Source organism: Phaethon aethereus (genome assembly GCF_964289735.1).
Source record: "Phaethon aethereus genome assembly, chromosome: Z".
Lineage (NCBI taxonomy): Eukaryota > Metazoa > Chordata > Aves > Phaethontiformes > Phaethontidae > Phaethon > Phaethon aethereus.
This window is the reverse complement of record NC_138577.1, coordinates 44,974,971-44,996,164: the sequence shown is the minus strand read 5'-3', so window position 1 is coordinate 44,996,164 and position 21,194 is coordinate 44,974,971.

Genomic DNA, 21,194 nt, shown 5'->3' with positions numbered 1-21,194 from the left:
GAGGAGTGCACTAAAAGGCTCTCTTACCTGCAAAGCCTCCTCTGTGTGCCATGCTGCCTTTCCAGCATGTGAATCTTGGCTGTAAATTCCTGGTGCTTGCCTTTCACAAAAATGACAGAGCAAGAGTCAGGAAAATAATGGAAAAAGTTAGTCAGAATTCTTCAACTGAAAGAATGCTAACTATTTCAATCTGCAAATCTCAGATTAATTACTGTTTTTTATCTAGATGTTAATGATTTTCATTGGGGGAGGAAAACAAAGAAAACTTTTTAGACTGGTTACTGAAAATGACTTTGCAGGCTGTGCAAAAACAATTCTTCATCTTGGTGGTCCCCAAGATGCAGCTATTAGACCTTTGATTTATGACATATTTACTGAAACAGTTTAAAAACTGAGACAACTTTATACTTCCTCAGTCCGAAGATGACCTTAAAAAACGTTCTAAGATTTTCAAGATAAAAATGTATTTCTATCCAAAGTTCAGCTGCTTCCTTTAAAAACAAAGTAATCCCATCTCTGGTACAGAGTTCAGACTCCTTCCTCTGATTTTTATTGTGTCTACCCTTTGGAAGCCAAGCAGATTTCTCTAATTAGCAGAGTTCCCCCATATGGTGTTTGAACTTTCTGTGAATATGTTTTGTATGCAGTCGTAGCTGGGAGCTGAACTGGGACTTTTGTGATCCAAAGGCAACAGCTCTGCTTGGTGAGGCAAAGGAAGCTTATCCTGAGCCAGTGTGAACTAAGCAAACATCTCTGCAGATGAAGCTGTTCTTTCTATAATCAAGACTTTGGTCACAACGTTACTTTAAGCTAAATAAACTGAACCTTATGAAGAGGACAGTTGCAGTCCCACACAGTAAGAACTGCCCTAACTAACACTGCAGCTTGTCACTTGTAACAAAAAAGCTTCATATGCCTCTTAAATGACAACGTCTTTCTGAAAATGCAGCTGTAGTTTCTGGCTCCTAAAGGCATTGCCCTGTTGAACGACTTCACTGTGCTTCTGCCTGTAGCTTGATTGTGGTTAAAAGCAAGCCTTGAGGACATGACTTCACTTTTGTGAAGGTTATGGGAATGATAATTGCAATTATCTTTTGTACTGTTTTACCACTTGGTCAGGGGAAGTAAACATGCCAAATTCTCCCCTAGAAAGGACTGTAACTATTTAAATAAGATACACACACCAATGGAGTAATATCACTTGGACTTTTCCACAACTGGTGTCATTGCTGTATGGGATCTACCTTCTCTCCAAATGATCCACAGGTAGTACTATCTTGCAGCTTGTATTCTCCCTGCACTTTTGATGGTTTTCTGGTGTGCTCAGTTTCATACAGTTCATGATTTTGGCATTTTGTTTTGTACTTGGAAATTTCTTTCCTAGAACCCTTTCCGGCAAAGTGGTAATTGTGGCTCTTTGTCCATAGAGAAGTGGTATGGATACTAGAAAAAAGAGACCTCCTTACCAAACTCTAGTTCCCTCTTTCAGCAGTCTATGTGGCGTATTTTGAAAGACAGAAATGATAGCATATTTATGGAAGAAAGATTACAAACCAGTAATTTGTTCATAACCATCTATGGTGAGCCTCTGTAGTAGTTAGGACTAGGCTGTGTGTGCACACCATAGACTTATTTCTGTAGCTTTTCTTTTGGGGATCATGCAATTATATCAGAATTCAGCCTGTGCAGTCAAAAAGACAAGCTTGAAAATGCATTAGGAGTACAACTGATGTAGTGAAATTTTCTAAACCCCCCAGGAACGTTAGACAACGCAGCTAAGGATATGTAACAGTCAGTGGAGCAATTCCAATGGAAATTGTACTTCTAAACACGTTTTTTTCTATGAATCACAAACAATATTTCAGCAAAAAGGTTTGTATATTAAAACAGGAAAAACTGCAGCAGGTCCCACTCTTCCAAAAAAATACTGGGATGAATACAGAGAAGAATGAATTACTGGGATAAATACAGAGAAGACAGTTACCCACATCTATTTCTGCCTGTGACAGAGAAATGACTCTGCAGCAGTAGTATCTCTGCCTCTGTAAAAGCAGCAGTCTCTCTGTGCAGCTACACTTGGAGGAAGTTGGGACCAGGAGACCATGTTTTCTTTCTGTTTTCTCTGGTCTGATGGCCAAGAAGAGTTTCACCATCATTCTCCTGGAAATACTGCAGATAGTTCTTGTAGTGTCATTGTATTTGTGAGTGTGCAAGGAGAAGGCAGGACATACAGCATGCACATTCCGAAGGGGAGAAGTGCTTGCTGAATTCATTTTACAAGGGAATTTTTTAGGACATTCTCCAGCTGTTAATGTCAGATTTATCCAGCCTAAGTTAAAAAAAAAAAAAGAAAAAGTATGAGGGGAAGTAAAATGCATTCTATCCTTCTGCTGCTCACACAATATTAGTGGATAGCTAGAAAAGTAGAAGGAACCTGTTGTCTGTTAAATACTACAGGGGCCCAGCATGTATCTGAATAGCTGTATATAGTTGAAATTATTGCTTTTCAGGCAACCACAGATTCCTGCAGGACTCTTACTGAATTGACTTAATCATTAGTGAGGAAATAATGCCAGCGAAGGTATATCCATAAGTGTTCTTTACAACAAGAACTTCCAAGAGTTCTTATAGTACAATCTGTTGTTTGCTTGTTTGTTTTCTTTTCTAAGGGAGTCAGAGGGAAAGATTCATGGAGAAATATGGTTTTAACTTTAAATAATATTTTCGCAGGTACTTTATTGGATTGCTGTTACTGGTAAAAGTAGTAGTGTGAGCTTCCATTTGTTGTAAAAGGACTGACTGATGAAGAGCCAATTTTTTTATAAATAATATGTCATTTGATGACAACTTTATTTGTATGAAGTATTTAATGAGTTAACTAGCTAAAAAGTCTAGGTGGATTTTTTTTTGTGGAAATCCCAATCAAAAATATCTTCCTGTACGTAAGCAAAATGGTTCATGTCAATATAACTTTCTAAAATCGATTCTACAAACAGCCTTGGAGCATACACCATGAAGGATATATGCTGTACTGTATTTTGAGCAAGAATTATTTAAAATGTTAATGATTCATTTAGATAGGGAATATCAGGAGTTCCTTGATGTCTGATGATCTGTGAAAACTGCAAGAGAACATTCCATATGGAGTAGAATATCTTTTAATTATCTTTTTAAAGAAAGAAAAGTACAGAGGACATATAAACAGCAGCCAGAATCTTAGAGATTTAATTGGCCTTGATTGGCCTTGGTCTTGAGAGAAGTTTGGTAAGTATGTATAGCAATGTTTTTATACACAATACAAATACATATGCTCACACACATATATATTATTTAAAAATATATGGTTACTTCATATAATCTAATGGATCACAATGGAATTATGAAATAATTCAGTAAAGTGATTTATCATACACAATGTTGTATTAATATCTAAAGGCTTTGTCATCATGAGTATTGCCAAATGTGTTAATAATGATTACTTACTTACTAAGAAAGGGTTAATATATTTTACTATTGATATATACTTTACTATTACCTGACATTGATGAATTCACTTAACTCTGGTGAAGATATGCTACCCAATGGTATTTTGTAATAATAACATTGTAATGTACTGTTAAAACATAGTTCACACAGGTAAGGCAAAACTTCTAAAGTGCAAGTGCAAATCTGCACATAGCTCTTTTATACATAAGTAAGTCAAAGTCATGCAGGGAGATGTGTATATGTAAGTATACAGCTGAACACAGAGCACTGGTTCTTCAACTTTGGGATTTGGTTTGTAGCTTAGATTAAAAAAAAAAAATGCTCAGGAGAAAGATTTGACACCCTGCTAATCAAATCAGATAGATAGAGAAATATTAAGTAACATTCAACTTGGAATTTTACTAAAGATAAACTCTTCAATTTTGAAAAGGTGACTAAAGCCCTTTTGAAACTCCTTCGCCAAAAGATTTTCAGATTTTCAGCAGCATCCTTAATATTCCTAAGACCCCCAAATTAACTGAGGTGTTACACTCATACTTTTAAAAATGCTGTTCATTGAAGTCTGAAGATGGAAGACACATTTACCTTTCAGATAAGGCAACAGGAAAAATTAGTCTGCTATGGACCTCCAACTAACACTGTCAGGAGAGATAGAACTAAAGAAACAATTTAAATACTTTTATATGGCTTGAGCTAACCAATGTGATGATACAGTTTGGAGTCTACATCCTTCACCATTACTGCCTTGTAGCAATTTAACTTATGAGCAAATATACTTTTTAAGATTATAATTTTAATCTTTAATTCGCTTGTATTACACAGTTCTTGGAGATGTTCATCAGTACTGGCATTTTTATTCCAAGTACCATACAAATATATAATCAGAGGTTGGAAAAACAAAATCTAAATAGTCAGGGGAGACAAAAAAATGAGACACACAAGCAATGTGATCAAATTGATTGTTAATGCCATGATGCATTTTTTTTTTTTAGCACAGGGGAATTCAGATGGCAAAAAAAAAGTTGTGGTCGAACAGAGCAGATTGACACTTTGGAAAGTTCAAAGAGAGCCAGTAAAGGCCATAGCCAGTTGAAGAGAAAACTCAAAGGATGATGAGCGGGTGTTCAGGTCTACTTAGCATGTAACCCAGCAGTCAGCATAGGATAAATAAAGAGCGTTGCAGAGTGTGAGGTTATCGCCAGACCTTGGCTTGCCTAGAGGTAACTGAAATAACTTGCAACAGCTCTCTAAGGAATAATTTCCTGTCTGGAAGACTTTTGACTCTAAGGCACCAAAGCCTGCAAGGGAGCTTGTTATGGCACGTGCCTGTCCATGCAGTCTCATCTGCCAGGCCTGCTGCACTTGGTCGTTTTCTGTTTTTCCTCTTCAAGATGAGTTCTATACATATTTGGGAAATATTACAGTCTTTTAATGAGATATGATCTATGTATTTAAAACTATCTTAAAATGGAGGAAAAACCCCTTTTCATCTGAACATCTAAAAGAGGGGGTGGGGTGTGTTGTCCTAGTAGTGCATGTGTAATAAATTGTCAAGAACTCAAAATAATGCAAATGTTGATGCTGATCTGCAGTAGATAATGTCTGTTACTCTCCGTCTACAACTGAAAACACTGTTTGTGTTTCACCTGCTGCAGGATACACTGGAAACTGCCTGTTTGAAAACAGTGATACAGCAATTCTTCAAACTTCTCTCTACCTTGCTTTTTAAGATAAAGGAACTATAATAATTTAATCTCTTGAATTGCCAAAAAAATTTTAGTTAAACATAATTTGCAAATATAAGTCTGTTTCAATAAATGACTAAAAACATTTTAAAATTTCACTTAGGTAAAAAAAATCTATCAGCATTGCTAATACTATTTATTCTGATTTTATTGTACAGAACATACATAAATGTTGTATTCATTTTCTAGGCAAATTACAAATGTGTACTAGTGGTAGTATCCCTTAGAATGTGGTTTGAGGATTTCCAAACTGGTACACCAGCATATCTCATATTCCAGAGAAAAAGTAGCCAATGGAGGAATCAACATAACATAGCATGCTTCACAAGTGCTAGTCAACTGCATGAGGTAACATAGTTAGTATGTTATGTCTTAAAAAGTAAATAGTGATAAGGATTAGAATGACAGAAATCAAATCCCCAGGGAGATTTATTTCTATTGCAAAGAGGTAATTTTCAGCTTTTTTTAATGTATTTACTTTTAATCTATCTGCATGTGTTAATGGAAGGTTCTGATACTAATTCTGCTTTCTGTAATAAAAGGCAGGTTACTAATATCCCTGAAGATTCAGGTAGTCAAAACATTAGAAAGACTATGAACAATCTTTGTACTGGCATTTGGTCATCTTAACATCACCTATTATTTCCCAGAAAATTGGATAAAAGGACTCCATGAAAGAAATTGTGAAACAAAAATATGGTCAGGACCCAATAAGGTGACTAACTATCTCAATGTCCTCCGATCTAGTTCAGAAGAAAAATCTACATAGATTACATGTGAATATTTCATATATTTCTACATACATATCTTTCTTACGAGAAGGAGTTTCACTGAAATGGCTGAGAAAAGAGCCATGTCAATGGCTCTGTTTCCATAGACTTGTTTGATTTTTGTAACCAGGATGTTAAGTAAACAAACAAACAAACAAACAAATTAATACATAATGTAATAGAAATAGGAGTTATGTTTTTCAGCTCCTTCAAGAAACGTCTGTTGGTTCTGAACATATTTTATAAATATTTAAAAAACAGTTCATTGTACATAATGCCATAATGTTGCTGAGCTTAATTTCTGTTTCAGTTCCCTGTTGTGTTACTGCTGGTTGTGTGATCTAAAGCTCTCTGTACACCCGACTTTCTCAAATGTATCTCTTCATCTTGTTTTGGGAAGTAATATGAACAATAAAATGAAAAATGTTCATTTCAGAGAGGTCATGTTTGTCTTCATATTCATTGTGTAAGAGAGAAGAAATAGTAGGAAAATACTACTCTGACAATTTTTTGGGACCTTCAGTGCATGAAGCATGAGGACAACTATACTATATTTTCAGGTTTTACAACTGACAAGATTCCAGAGTTTTGTATTTTCTCCCTGCTACCTTGCTGCATGCTGCTGAGCCTTTAACAAACTTTCCTTCAATTTGGCTTTAACAGTGTTGACCTTGGTAATGCATCTGAAGAAAACGCAAAAGCATATAAAAAAATAACTGCAGGAGGAGAAACATTTTGTCTGTCACTATTGTTTGGTGTAAAATCCAGATTGTGCACTGTGTTTTATTCTGGGAATCACTGACAGGATATATTTGTAGGTTGGTAGAAATTTATCACAATTAGTGGATACAGCATCAGAACAAATACCTTTGTTTGGGGTAAGACTCCTGCAGTGAACCTCTAGCTTCATTAGTGTTGTGGGTTACAGCAAACTCTCAAAGGTACACTTATACTCAATGAAATTGCCAGTGGATTTACTGTAACTCAGCATCTTGATAATTAAATTAATTAGGCTACCAGTTTATGAATTTTCTGCTAATGTAAAGTTGACTTATAGCGAATTAAGTTTTGCCATGCAGAGGTACTTGTGTAATGTTATTGTGTGGTGGGTGGTCCTAATAGTGTTATCACCTGCCTTGTCAGTGACTATTTGTTCACCTGGTGCAGGCATACCACTTTGCAGTACCCAGCAAAAGCTGAATCACTTTTCAACTCACATACATTTAAGCACATAAATTTTTCACTAACATGTAAATCCAGAACCATCATTATATAAATATTTAAGTGAACTTGGAAATACATCTTTTCACATATATAAGTGGCAACAAAAGCATAACAGGTAAAAATATAAGCTTTCATAACACTTGGTCAAGATTTACTATTTAAGAGAACCCATGATAACTGTATTTCAAAGACCAAATTAATTCTTTAGCCTCAAGCACTGTCTCTAATTTTAGCTTTTAATTATATCAACAGCCTCATTTTTTAACTGGTCTACAGTTTTATCTCACTCTTCTTTTTTATTCTGATGACCACTAAATGCATTTGTAGGAGGAAAGTATAAGAGGTATACACTAAAACATGTAAAATAGGATATGTCACTTTTTACCACACTGATGAGTATGTGATAGGCTCATTTAAATTAAGTCAAAATCAGTCTAACAGTAGACCCAGTACTTTTATAATAAAGCTATTAACTTTTGTGAAGAAAGAAACCACTATTGGAATTGGAGTATGTGATAGGTAAGATAAAAAAAATAAATCATAGTACAGTTCAAATCTGTTCAGAAGTTTCATTGTCATTCTCATGTACCCAGTGTGCATATCTGTTGCAGTAGTTGAATGTATGTCCTTAATATCGTAGGTCATACAGTTCTTTACCTCTATAACAGGAGATATGTTTTGAGTTTTTCAGCTGGAAAACTTGCTGTACAACACATCCAAAATGAAAAGTTATTCAGGATACTCAACTCCAGGCAAGTTAGGACTTAGAGACTCTAATAGTTTAAGGTACATGGCAGCTGTAATCTAGAGATGAAGTTCTGGTTTTATAGAAATAAATTCAAATTTTGAACACTGACTTCACTGGTGTTAGTATTTCATTCTGGTGGTTTTGCAATAGGACTGAATTTTAAGATAAAAGCAAAATAACGTTGACAAGAAGCTGCTAAATGGAACCTAGTTCTAGTTTTTGGCCAATTTTTTCCAATGCATCTCATTTTCTAGATTACTTAGTCAAAGAAGATACATAATGTTGTCATGAGTTAGTAGAGGGTTAAAGAGTTAAGTTGCAATTTCTATGACTCACCCCCCCAGATCCTGACTACATGGCAGACTCAGCAGAGGACACAGCAAATGAACTGCCTGAATTCCATAATGGGTGACTAAATCTCTGGCCTTAACAGCTTTTTTTCGTAACATAGATATTGAGCTGAGGGATCCTACATTAATGCACATTCACTACTGAGGCATTTAAGGAAATTTGTTTGCACATTCCTTCAAAAGCATCATTAACGTTGTGTTTTTCTATAGACTCTTTCATAATGTTCTTAGTAGAATTTGTTGATTTTTGTGGTAAACAACTTATGCTCCTCTTATATTAATTATACTAGTATAAATCAGGTGCCTGGATCCTATAAACATTTAGGAAGAAACTAAATTTTAATTTGGCATATTTACAGATTTTAAAAGAAACTTTTCTAAAATTCTTTGGTTTAGACATTACCTGTCCATTGTGATCTGTGTATTTAGTGATGCCTTATATAAACTCACAGTAAAACAGAGTTTATATAAACACTTCCAATTTATCAATGAGTGTTTGAACGTCCTGAGAGGCTGAATTGATTTAAATTACTTTCATTTTGATATTGAGGGCCAGTGTCTGTTTTCTGGATGTCATATTGGAGGATTATAGAACTACAAAATCATACAATAGTTCGGGTTGGAAGAGACCTTTAAAGGTCATATAGTCCAAGTCCACTGCAAAGAGCTGGGATATTTTCTGCTATATCCTGTTGCTCAGAGCCCCGTCCAACCTGACCCGGAATATTTCCGGGGTTGGGGCATTTACCATCTCTCTGGGAAACCTGTGCTAGAGTTTTACCACCCTCATTGTGAAAAATTTCTTCTTTAGATCTAGTCTAAATCTACCCTCTTTTAGTTTAAAACTATTACCTCTTGTCCTATCATCTTCCATAAAATGTAGTGACTCTGAAAGTGTCTGTGCTCAATATGTATGACTAAAACTTTAACAAGTACATTTTTGTTTTTAATCTGGTAATGTAGACTTCATGTCTGTGTGATACAGGCAACCTTGGTGTGGACATGAGGCACATGGTACCCAGAAAGTCTTCACCTCAAAGGGTCATGTTCATAGCCTTTCCTGGTGAGGAATGAGTAGAATTGAAGCAGGATTTTGTTAAAATGCCTAAAGAAATAATAGGATCTTTATGGCAACTGAGAATATGCCCTTAGAAGGGTTTTGTAACAGAAAGAAGGCATCAAGGATTTGATTATGAGCAGTATTTTTCTTCTCTACATTACCTTTCTTAGTAATTGGTCTCAGGTAAAATAAAGACCTTAGAACACAATTTTCATGACTCTCCTCTCTGTTCCACTCTCCAAGAAAGAAGATTTTCTTTCTAGAAAGGAAGATTTTACACAGTAATCTGCCATGTAGATAAATCTGGATCCAACTAACCTATTTTGCAGGTGGAAATAGCATTGAATTAGGATGGAAGTTCTGATGTTACTCTTTAACTTAGTAAAGCCCCAGTAAGTAGTCCTAAAGACACATTTGTTACTGTAGAGACTTGGTCTAGAGTTATTATAAGGAGAGAGAACTGTAGAAGGTGGAGTTTGAGAAATCTGGACTAATGAGGCTCTGGACTTCAGGAGTGAAGTTGTGACAGAATAAATATATTTATATCCAAAACAGGTAAATAATAAAAACATTAGCCCCATTCGCCTCTCATTGGAAGAAATTGGCCTATTGGTTTTCTTGATGTTTGCTCTGTTCCACTGAGGGAAGAAGTCTGGATCTGTTACTACTTTTTACATTCTAAGACACAATATGTATGTATATATATACGTATATGCAAATATAAAGATATGGCTGCTCCAGGCTCTAATGTGTGCTTTTGCCAAAAGAACTGTACAAATTAAAAACTGACAGTAGAGCACAGCAATGCTCTGTAACATTTCCCAGCTCATCCTCAAGTTAGAAAAATGTAGATGCTTCTCCACGGAGTGGAGGTGATGTTTGTTTGTTTAAAATAATTTATTCTTGTTAATGTTCCCTTCCTTCTATTCACCAGAAGGGAATTTTCAGTAAAGTAATAGCTGTTACAAAAAAGGTAAAATGCCCTAAATGGGTATGTCTTTTTTGACAGGACATGTGCACAATTCTAAAGTCAATGTTTTCAAGCTGTGTTAATAAGGGAATTCAGGAGTTACTTGCAAAACCCAAACCAAGGAAAACATAGCATTGTTCCTTCATGCCATTTCATACAGTGGTCACATGAGATGTGAGTGGGCCAGCTTTGTATCTTTACTCCAAACAAGAGCTATTTCGTACCCTAAATGAGAAACCCAACTATTGCATTAACTCTGCAATTAGTTCCTATAAAAAGTAAGACCAGGGAAAATAAAAGGTAGGATACCTGGCAGAAATAGACAAGGAAAAAAGTTCTTCTAAAGATGCTGCAGTACATCTAGGGTCAGAGGTGGAGGACCTTCAATTCCTGGAGTGGGGAGCACCTTTGTGCTGCAGCAGGCGTCAATGCTTTTGCTTTGCTACATCTACTTTGAGCTCTAGGAAATTCAGGTAAATTGGCAGTGAAAACACAGCATGCCCATGGTACTACAGACTATTCGAGTTCTGTAGGTCATCACAATATTAGTGCCAAATAGCAATGTTTAGCTGCTTGAAGACATGGGAAGCTTAAATGGCAAAATGAATATCAGAAATAGGCAGAAAAAAGCTTTGCAATTGAAATATCATTTCTGTTTCCTACTCCTTTCCTGAAATGCACTGAGCTTTTGCTGAAAGATCCCTACTCCCCCACAACTACAAGCACAACTAATTTTTGTTTATTTCTAATGAACTTCTTTCATGTCCCTTGTTGACTGGACAGGGCCTAGCTGGAGAATTCTTGTTGTAGTACTCAAAGCAATGAGAAGATATGATACCTTCCTTCTTAGCTTTTTGAATACTTTGTTGAGGCCTAAATTCACTCATAAAATTAATCTGTCTCCAAGTTTTGCTTACAAGCAGCACAGATGTACCAAGTTAGAATCAAACATCTTTTAATATTGCTGCAAGTTCTTCAAAAGTTTGAAACTTTTTAAGCTTCCAATCATCCCTAGCTGTGTTTCAGCTGAAATATTAATGATGAGGTAATCAGTGTATAGAATAATTTGCATCGTAAATATAGTTTCCTTTTTTTTTCTTTTTGACTCAAACTACACTCCAGAAAGTGATCACAATGGGAAATTATTCATACCTGAACCTGTGAGTAGTCTAACATTTACTATGCAAGGATGGGTAAATGTACAAAGAAGTACATTTGTCTTACTTGTCCATGTTTTTTTTTGAGGACTTTTCCTGGTGGCTTGGGGGGGTGTGTGTTAAATTTTTTTGTTATTATTATTGGCTAGAAGTTTTGGGTAATCATCAATAAATATACTTGAGTGGAAATGTGATAAAGAATCATGGTAATTTGTTTTGGTCTTAATAGCCAGAAAAGTCTCTGTAGGTTCACATAGGCTTCATACATGGAACTTAGTCTCGCAGGACTACCTAAAACTAAACCATATGACTAAGGGCATCATCCAGATCCTCCTTGAACTCTGACTGTCATGATGCCATGACCAAGGCAACTGGTGGTTGCAGTGACCGACCACTCAGTGAAAAAACTTTTTCTAATGTCCAGTCTGAACTTCCCCTGATGTAGCTTTGTTCCATTTCCTCACAGCCTGTCGCTGGTCACCAGACAGACAAGGTCAGCACCTGCCCCTTTGCTGCCAGCCTTGAGGAAGTTGTAGACTGCGATGAGGTCACCCCTCAGCCTTCTCTTCTCCAAGCTGAACAAGCCAAGTGACCGCCACTCCTTGTAAGTCTTGCCCTCGAGGTCTTTCACCATCTAGGTTGTCCTCCTCTGGACACAGTCTAATAGTTGGATTTCCTTCTTACATTCAGGTGCCTAAAACTGCACATAGTGCTTGAGGTTGGGGCCGCACCAGTGCAGTGTAGAATGGGACAACCATCTCCCTTGACCATCTAGCCATGCTGTGCTTGATGCACCCCAGGACACAGTTGGCCCTTTTGGCTGCCAGGCCACACGGTTGACTCATACTCAACTTGCCATCAACCCAAATGCCCACACCTCTTTCCTTGGGACCGCTCTCCAGCCTTTTGTCCCACAATTTCTATGTATAACCAGGATTGCCTCGTCCCAGGTGGAGACTCCTGCCATTGCTCTTGTTATATTTTATACAGTTGGTGATTGCCCAGCTATCTTTCCAGATCTCTGTGTCAGGCACTCCCTTGAGGGAGTCCACAGCTCCTCCCCATTTACTATCATTCGAAACCTCATTTAATGTACATTTGATTCCTGCATCCAGATAATTTATAAAAACATTAAAGAGCACTGGTCCTAAAATTGAGCCCTGGGGAATCCCTCTGGTGACTGGCCAACACCTTGTTCTAACCCCATTTCCTACTAAATGGTATTACTGTTTGTAAAAAAAATATTTTTACTCTGTAAAAAAAAAATCCTACTTTTGATTATTCAGTATAATATCTGTTTGAACATGGTCAACCTTGCAGCTCTTGTCAGTGTGTCAAAGCTAACAGGTCATACAGAAGTTGCATCCTGAGGCTGCTTTTCTGCAATCCGTATAATTAAAAGGTCTGGGTACTGTCAGAAATTTCAGAGGAAATTTTACAAAAGTTGATGGTAATATCCCATGTTTTACTGTTTTGTCTGTTGTATTTCCATACATCTGTTGTATTTTACCTGTTGTATGTTTTGCCTTTTGGGGTATCATTTACACAGGAAACAGTTGCAATCCTCTTCATTCACAAACACTCTCTGAGTTGTTTGGCTAACAAAATCCTGCTATTTGGGATTCTTATTGTTTTCACAGAGGGCAGGTTTTATGTATATATGAATATACATAAATTTGAAACTTTTATGAGTATAACTCTAATGGAACAGTTTTTATATACAACAGTGCATTTTTGTGTTCACTTCAATTTATCTTTCTTAACTGGAAGATAAGGGATGCCAACAAGGACTGCTTTTATACCACCTACGTGTGGAAGTATTTTGCTTGCCTAAGTTCCACTAGAACAACTTCTGCCTTTAGATGATTCATCTTGGAATCATCATGCTTTTATACCAATGCATTCATATTTTAAAAGGGAAACATCAATACAATAGTGTTTTATGAATTTTTTAGCACCCCTAAAAGTAATGTGTTGTTGCTCTTTTATCTCTACTTTTATACATGTTACTTACTCTGCAACTTCAACTTGACAATGGATCTTCCCCTTTACATTATAATCTTATTTTTTTGTTTTATTCTGGTTGCATTTTTAATTTGAAAGTTTCTTTGATTTAACCAGGAAGTTTCTTTTACTCATGACTGGAAAACATTTCCCTACCAAGTGTTTGGAAAATAACTCAATGACTCAATAACTAATGATTTATCTGTATTAGGTTTCATTTGAACACCCTATTTTTTTTAATTTTAATTTAATAAAAGTATATGTTGTAGACCATGTAACAAACAATTAATGACACGCAGTTAAGCACATGTGGATAACATTGCCTGCTATGGAACTAGCATATGTATAAAAAAGTTTTTAATTGCTTTTCTATAAATAGACTCCTTAATTAGTTTCTGAAAATAAATTCGAAAAAAGTAAGCAAGTTAAAATAAAAATTCTGCTCTGTTCCTAAAACAATCTGGAAAAAAGACTCAGTAAAATAGTAGGAATGTGAAGGCATTTAGAAAATTTGTGATGAGATATTTGGCAGGAAACGAATATATAAGATATAAACGTGTAATATGACTTTACCTACAAAGCTTTGTGACCAGAAATATAGACTGCCTGGTTTTAAGTATTTTAAAAAAGAACGTTAAGAGGCTTTCCTCCTCATAATTACATCAAAACCAAGATTCACAGCTCAAAACCAGCGCTATTTAGTACAGTAGTATAATGCTGTACTATTTACACAGAAACTGTTGATATTCATGCATGAGTCCATGCAGAAAAGAGCAGCTTTATTTTCAGAATGTATAATCTGGTTTTGTACACTCTTTCCTCCTATGTACTCTTTATGTTATGGAGAAACCAGGGAAAGAGACCCTCATGCCTGTCAGGTAAACATTTCATGTGATTGCCAAAGCGGAAGATGTTGAATCACAAGACAAATATAAAGATGTTTTTCATCACCAGTAAGAGCAGGATGCTAACAGGAGAGCTAGGAAGGGGAAAAAAAAATAAGAAAGAAAAAAAAAAAGGCAGGGAAAAAAGGGAAAGAGCCCCATTGATTTGTTGACAGAGGCCTAGCAGCGCTCACAATAAAACATGGTTCTCTTACACTTAATCAATGTCAGCTTCCACTCAAATTGCTCTGCAACCTAGATGAAAAGCAATCAAGAGGAACACCTTCATAAGCATGAAGCTTGCTAGATGGAGTTCAATGAAGGGTGTCGTTAAGCTCAGGCACTCCAAATGTGATACATGACCCAAAAGCTAATCAGAAACTCTTAACCTTTTTGAAGGAGGCAACAATTATCTGTCCCTTTTAAAAACAGATTATGTGGTCACATCTTCATCTGTAATTTTTGGAAGATATCTTGTGTCTCTTGGGTGTGCAGTTTTTTCTTCCTTTGTAATAGGCTTATTAACAATTATGGCTTGTATCTCTCAGAATGAGCAACTACTTTAACTGTATTTTTTTTGTGTGGAAGACAGCACAGGAAAAATGACTAATTTTGTTAGCAACCTTTCACAGTGCTTGCTGGAAATTCCTAAATGAGTAAAAGATTCTTTTCTGTTGTTTTTATTGTGGTTTAAAAAATCTAATATATTGAAGACTTATAAAAAATCTGTTGCTGCATTGTTTCCAAAGGTAAGTCAAAACACTGGTTTTGCATTGTAGTAGATTGCTTGATAACCCTCCATGTAACTAACTTAAATTTCATGTTCACTTTTTTTTTAATTGACCAAACAGATTCTAGAATTATGCTGTCAAGTTCATTCACATGAAACAGTAAATCAGACAGAGGGCTTTATTTTACAGTTCACTGAAGGGAATGGGTTTCATCAGCAGTCCTCATTGCATGCCACCAGCAGTGTGCACTGTCATACTCTCCGTATTTGTAACAATTAGATTTTTTACAATACTATTGTTTTTATACTGGTAAATTGTATTATAAATGTGCTAGGAGCTCTTTCCATGTTAAATTAACACTGCATCTTAGAAAAAATATTATTTTTTTATATTGATAGCCTTAGAAAACAGATTTTCTGGAAACACATTCTATTTCTGATACACATCCTGGATAGCAGAAAAGGTCTTTTTTACTAGCCTTGTCTTATGCTAAATATTTCTGCTAATATGTAGTCTTTAGTCCCTTCCTACTTGCCTATGGGCTTATGTTTTCCCAATCACTCACACGCTAACAGCCAGTAAACATGCCACTATTCATGTGTACTTGAGTCTCTTCAGAATGATACAAGTGACCTTTTTATTTATTTATTTTATAGTTTACCGGACAGCACATATTTCTGGCCTAAGAGTCTAGCTTATCCCTCATGTAGTCAGTGGAAATTGACATTTCACTACTTCACAGGTTAACCTAATGTTAATTAAAGCATGAGGGTGCACTCATCCTTTGTATTTTTGTGGATTTCATGCTATTATAACATCAGGCTATTTCAAAATATGAATGCATATTTAAATTCAAATGTCAGACTACTGAATATGAATGCAAATAAGAGGGCATGTAGACGGCCATGTGTATATGGTGATTCAAGAGAGCGGTAAAATAATTTTTGTAAATTTACCACTTAGCTAATAATGATATTTAAAATATACCATGTACAATATATGCTATACCTTAAAAAATACAATAAGATAAGCCCATGATTCTGTCTCATTAGATTGATAGTAAGGCAGTACTTAAATTGGAGATACAGCTTTGTCAGCTCACAGTAGTTTTCTGATGTTCATCATTTGGAATCATATTTTCTAAGTTGTAATTACATGTATTCTGAGAATTTTTCAGACATGTTCTTTTTGACAATCTCTATGTAGAAAAATGGGAAACGTCTCTGTTATAAAAACCTTAAACACAAGATCGTATTTTGGGGAAGTATGACTGACCTCCCTCAGCTGTCCCCTGAGGGTCCTGTATTGGTCACTATTAGAGACACAATGCTAGGTTGAATGGTCCTTTTTTCCAGGCAGGGGCCAGATATTCTAGCCAAAATATTCCCATAGAACTAAAAAGATAATTCCTTCTCCAAAGAGCTAACAGTGTAGTATAATAACAGACTAGGCAAAGGCATTGATCTGAAATCTGTGTCATTAAGGGAGATCTTTAAACATTAATGTCTGCCATATGTATCATAAGAAAAACACATACTTGGCCAAAGCTCTGTTGAATTATCATCCTTGAAAATGATCTAAGACCCAAATAATTGTTAAAGAAAATAGAGGGATGTAAGTAATGCTCATATGGTAATGTCAGTGCTGGCTAACGAATCTGTCTGGAGTTATTCCTCAGAAAGGGATTCAAATGGGGAAACTTTGTTCAGGGCTGCAAAGGTTTTTGACACTATCCTAGTATGGGCAAATACTATGCCAGTTATCAGTCAGTAGGCCAGGAAGCAGCTGCAATGCAGAATGTGCCAGAAGATTTTCCCTTCACAGCTTAAATATTTTTTCTGTCATATTCAGGACTCATTCAAATTCAGCACCACTGAAGTTGATGAGATGTAGTTAATTAGTGATGAATTTGTTGCCAAGTTAGAGAAAAGCTGAGGATCTCAAAATTGTGCTAAGTCTAGGTAAAGAAAAAAGCATTGGAAGATAAGGACAGGGAAAACAAAAATATTTCTGATTTTACTTCAGATGTAAAATGCCTTGTACAGTTGTCAGAGACAAACTGAAATGACTACCTGGTTGAGGAAACAGTAAATGCTGACTGGAGAGTAATTTCAATAGAAAGACTTTTTTCTGTCAAACAGAATCCTGCTATTGGGACAAATTCTTCCTGGTCAGATCTATGAGAAATCTGTATTACAGCTAAGTAGAAAACATTAACAAGGAGAAGCTTGTTAACTCTCTTGCTCTCTGTTCTTATCTGGCAATCATGATTTTCCTTCTTTCTCTTGTGATCCTAGTGCCTACAAGGGTACTAAAAAAGCACAAAGTTATCTGAAATGACATGATTTTGGCAAACACTGCATCTTATACATTGAATTATGGAGCATGTAGTATGATCGTTGAGTGACATTGCTTTTCTTGGAAAGTTTATGTAGACAAAACTTTGTAAAATAATTTTTGAGAACACAGGTGCAAGGACTGTCTTTTGCTGCGTATTTTACATCATCTGAGTTAGATACTGCAGATACAACTTTTATATTGACAACAAGTTTTGTGTTCATCTTAGACTAAAGGTTCTGATGCACTATCTGTTGAATTCAATAGCATCTGGATGAGGGTCTTTTCCTAAACGAATTTTGCTCATCTGAGAGTTTAAAATATTCTGGAGGGAAATAAAGCTGCTTCCAGTAATATACTCTAAAATAATTTTGCAACTTCATTTCATGACAAGAAGCTACACAGCACATCATAAATTTATTTCCCAAAGTCTAGGATTTATGTCTGCTTTACATCCACATCACATCATAATGTGATGCAGTTTGACACACCATAATTTGTTTTTAATAATAGATTATTTCAGGAGCTCGGAGAGTGTCAAGATTTTGTCGGATTTATTTATTTATTTTCCATGCAAAATTAGTGGCTGCTCTAATATTACTGCAACTCCAAATTAATCCCATTATTCTGTGATTTGGTAGGATGGGTGGAAGTGTGTTTAAAATTTCCTGATTTAAAAAAAAAAGCTTCCACAGGAAGACAGTGCTATCCATCACTGCATGCTTTGTAGTTACAGTTTGTTTAGTGAAATATTTCACCAGAGCAGCACATGCCACATGGTTGGCTGAATAAGATGAAAGAAAGTTTTAGGATTTCTTTAGTTCTTCCCTGCAAACTTGCACAAGCAAATATAAATGAAAAACTGCAAATTAAAGTATAATTGTACTGTCTCTAACCACCATTCACATTTTCCCAATGCGCTTAATGTTTCATCTAGTGTATGAATGCATCATGTCCTTTTTCTAGCTGGTCATTTAATCTGTTAATGGTATGACTCAGCACTAGCTTTTGTGCTAAAAAGCCCATAGTACAAATGACTAGTAGTCCACAAAAATGTTATGGTTACTAGTATTTTGCTAAAAAATAACATAGGTATTTATATTAAAAATATAAACATGTTTTACTGGTTAGGAGGGGGGTTTTTCCTCTTACTTTCTCTTTTTCCTCATTCAGTCCTTTATTTAATTTCTTTCTGGATTTTTTCAATAGAACACCTCATCTTTTATTTTTAGGAATGATTATTATATTTGCCACTTTCAAATGCTACTAGTAGCAACAGAATGAATTTTTTTGCAACACTGTCTTAAACTGTCCTCATTAAAGAAAAACTTAGCAGTTCTTTTCTTTGAGGAAAAAAATCCAGGAGAGGCTCAAAAACTAGCTAGCTCCTTTATAACAGTGATTTGAAAGAAAGGACCTTGTGGGATAATACTTTTCTTTAATGAGAGCAAATTCATCATTCTTGTTGATTTTATACAGGAACCTTTCTCTGTGAGATTTTTTTGCCAGTAAGACATGATAAGTCCTTCGTTGTAATGTACATGTCTCAAGGTTTTACTTCTCCTTAGATTTAACAGGTGATGTTTGGTACTTTATACATCTTTGGCATATGGTACACTTCAAATAATATGGCTTTTATCACCCAGGAAAACACAAGCAAAAGGTTTGAGTCGGGTATAGGTGATACTTTGCTATGTTCTTGCTTTAGTGGTATCTTTAAAGCTTAGCTAGGAATTGGTCCTGAACTTTTCTCAAAGACAATGTGTTGCCGACATTACCTCAGAGAATGGCAAATGGAAACTAAAAAATCATTGTTATCTTGTGGTAGATTTAAATATTTCAAGGAAAAGTGAAGTATATGATGATGTGATAAATTTTCAGACAGTGTATTTGGAATTTCCAAGGCAGGTTCAGGTCAAAGAACTGGAACATTCATGCCAGTGACATCAAACCTGATTCCCTTATTTTCATACAACTGTTGTGTTGGATTCATGACTCCATTGGTGTAGTTTTGCATAGCGCTTTGGTAATACATGCAGACATCTGTTGATGAAGTTGAACAGTGATCTAGTATTGTGGCATTGCTGAAAAATTTCTCTTTGTTTTCAGAAATTAAATATAAAATCCTTTTGCTTCTCTTCCTTCAATTTTATTACATTCTATGACCAACTTCATTTACACTGCAATTACATAAAAAATGGGACTTATGTCCCATTTTCAAAAATAATTTAGGAACTGAACTCTAATAGAAAAATAGTAGGATTTAACAGCTCAGATAATTTTAAATTTAATATGCAGGCTATTAAGGAACAGAGAGTCCTATTGACAATTTTACTCTATTTTGAGCACTAGAAGCTTGCATGGTTTAACTCCCCATTAAAACTAATAAATTCTGACTTATGGTTTATTGAAGTTGTCCAATTAGTCTGCTTAGTAGCTGATGACAGGTTTAAGGGCAAATATCTTGTGACCCACTGAACCTTATGACAGAGATATGTTAAACCTATTGCTCCTTAATTAATCACATGGACACCTCTCTGTATCATGTCTATGTTTGTATGGAAGAACATCTAGTGGGAATAGTTTTATAGCAATGCTGTTAATTTTCAGTCCAGACTATGCACTTGTGCAGTGTTTTGGAGGTTAATGTGGAATTTTGGTCATCAGAAGTGATGAATTCTCTTATTTTAAGAATATTACATGTAGCAAAATGATTAATAAACAAGATATTGGTGTATCGATAAGAAAAGGAAAGATAAGCTATGTAGGTGTTGATGCTGTGGACTTTGAAATAAAACTAGGAAATGTACATATATAAGGAAAGTTGTAGTCTAAAATAACTTTATTCCCTTGTTTCATCTTGTCAGTAATCTTTTCCTAATTCTAAATGATTAAATACTTAATTAAGCATAATATACTAGTGCAAAATTATATCTTGATGAAAGATATAGCATCCAATTCTGGTGCTTTATCAGTGTGCCATGAAATTTTCTTTTTTGATCTGCGACAGCAGAAGAGAATGCAAGTAAGCCCAGAACAACTGAAACAAGAATTTCTCAATAGAAATTCCTTTGTTTCAGGAGTTGGTGCTTTCTTGCTAAATGTATGAAGGTAATGTGGAGATTTTGCTATCAGTTCTGGCCTCAACTTCATATTGGAGTTGTCAGAAGCAGGGATTTAGGTGTTTCATTTATTAAATAATTAACCTTTTTGTTAATTAAATCATTAATTGAAGGTGCACAAACAGAAATAGATAAAACTGACAGGAGAATCTTTTGTAAACACTTCAGATGGTGCAAAACACCAAAACACTTCCAAATACCCTTTCAGAGTAAACATATTTTTCTAGGCTCAAAGAAAAACAGGAATCTCCAGGACTAAACACTAGTTTTTAGTTGGTTATGACCCTGTACTCACTTTGATAAGGGTATATATATGTTTAGAAAAAGTTACATTATGTCATTCTTCTCACCACTGACCACACTTCCTAAGGGACATCTTGCAAACACTGGACCCAGTTAAGCCTGATGAGAACTGCAAGAAATATGTTATATTTAACAAGTCTAAATGCAGGACCACTGAAAACTAAAGAGTGTGTGAGCTGGAAGTTCAGGCGTGCTTGAGAAGTAACTCTCTGTGAAATCTTCCAGATTATCCTAAATGCTTAAGAGCCTTTTACTTGATTTCTTTGATACAGTTCTTAACACACTATTTACTATATATGACAT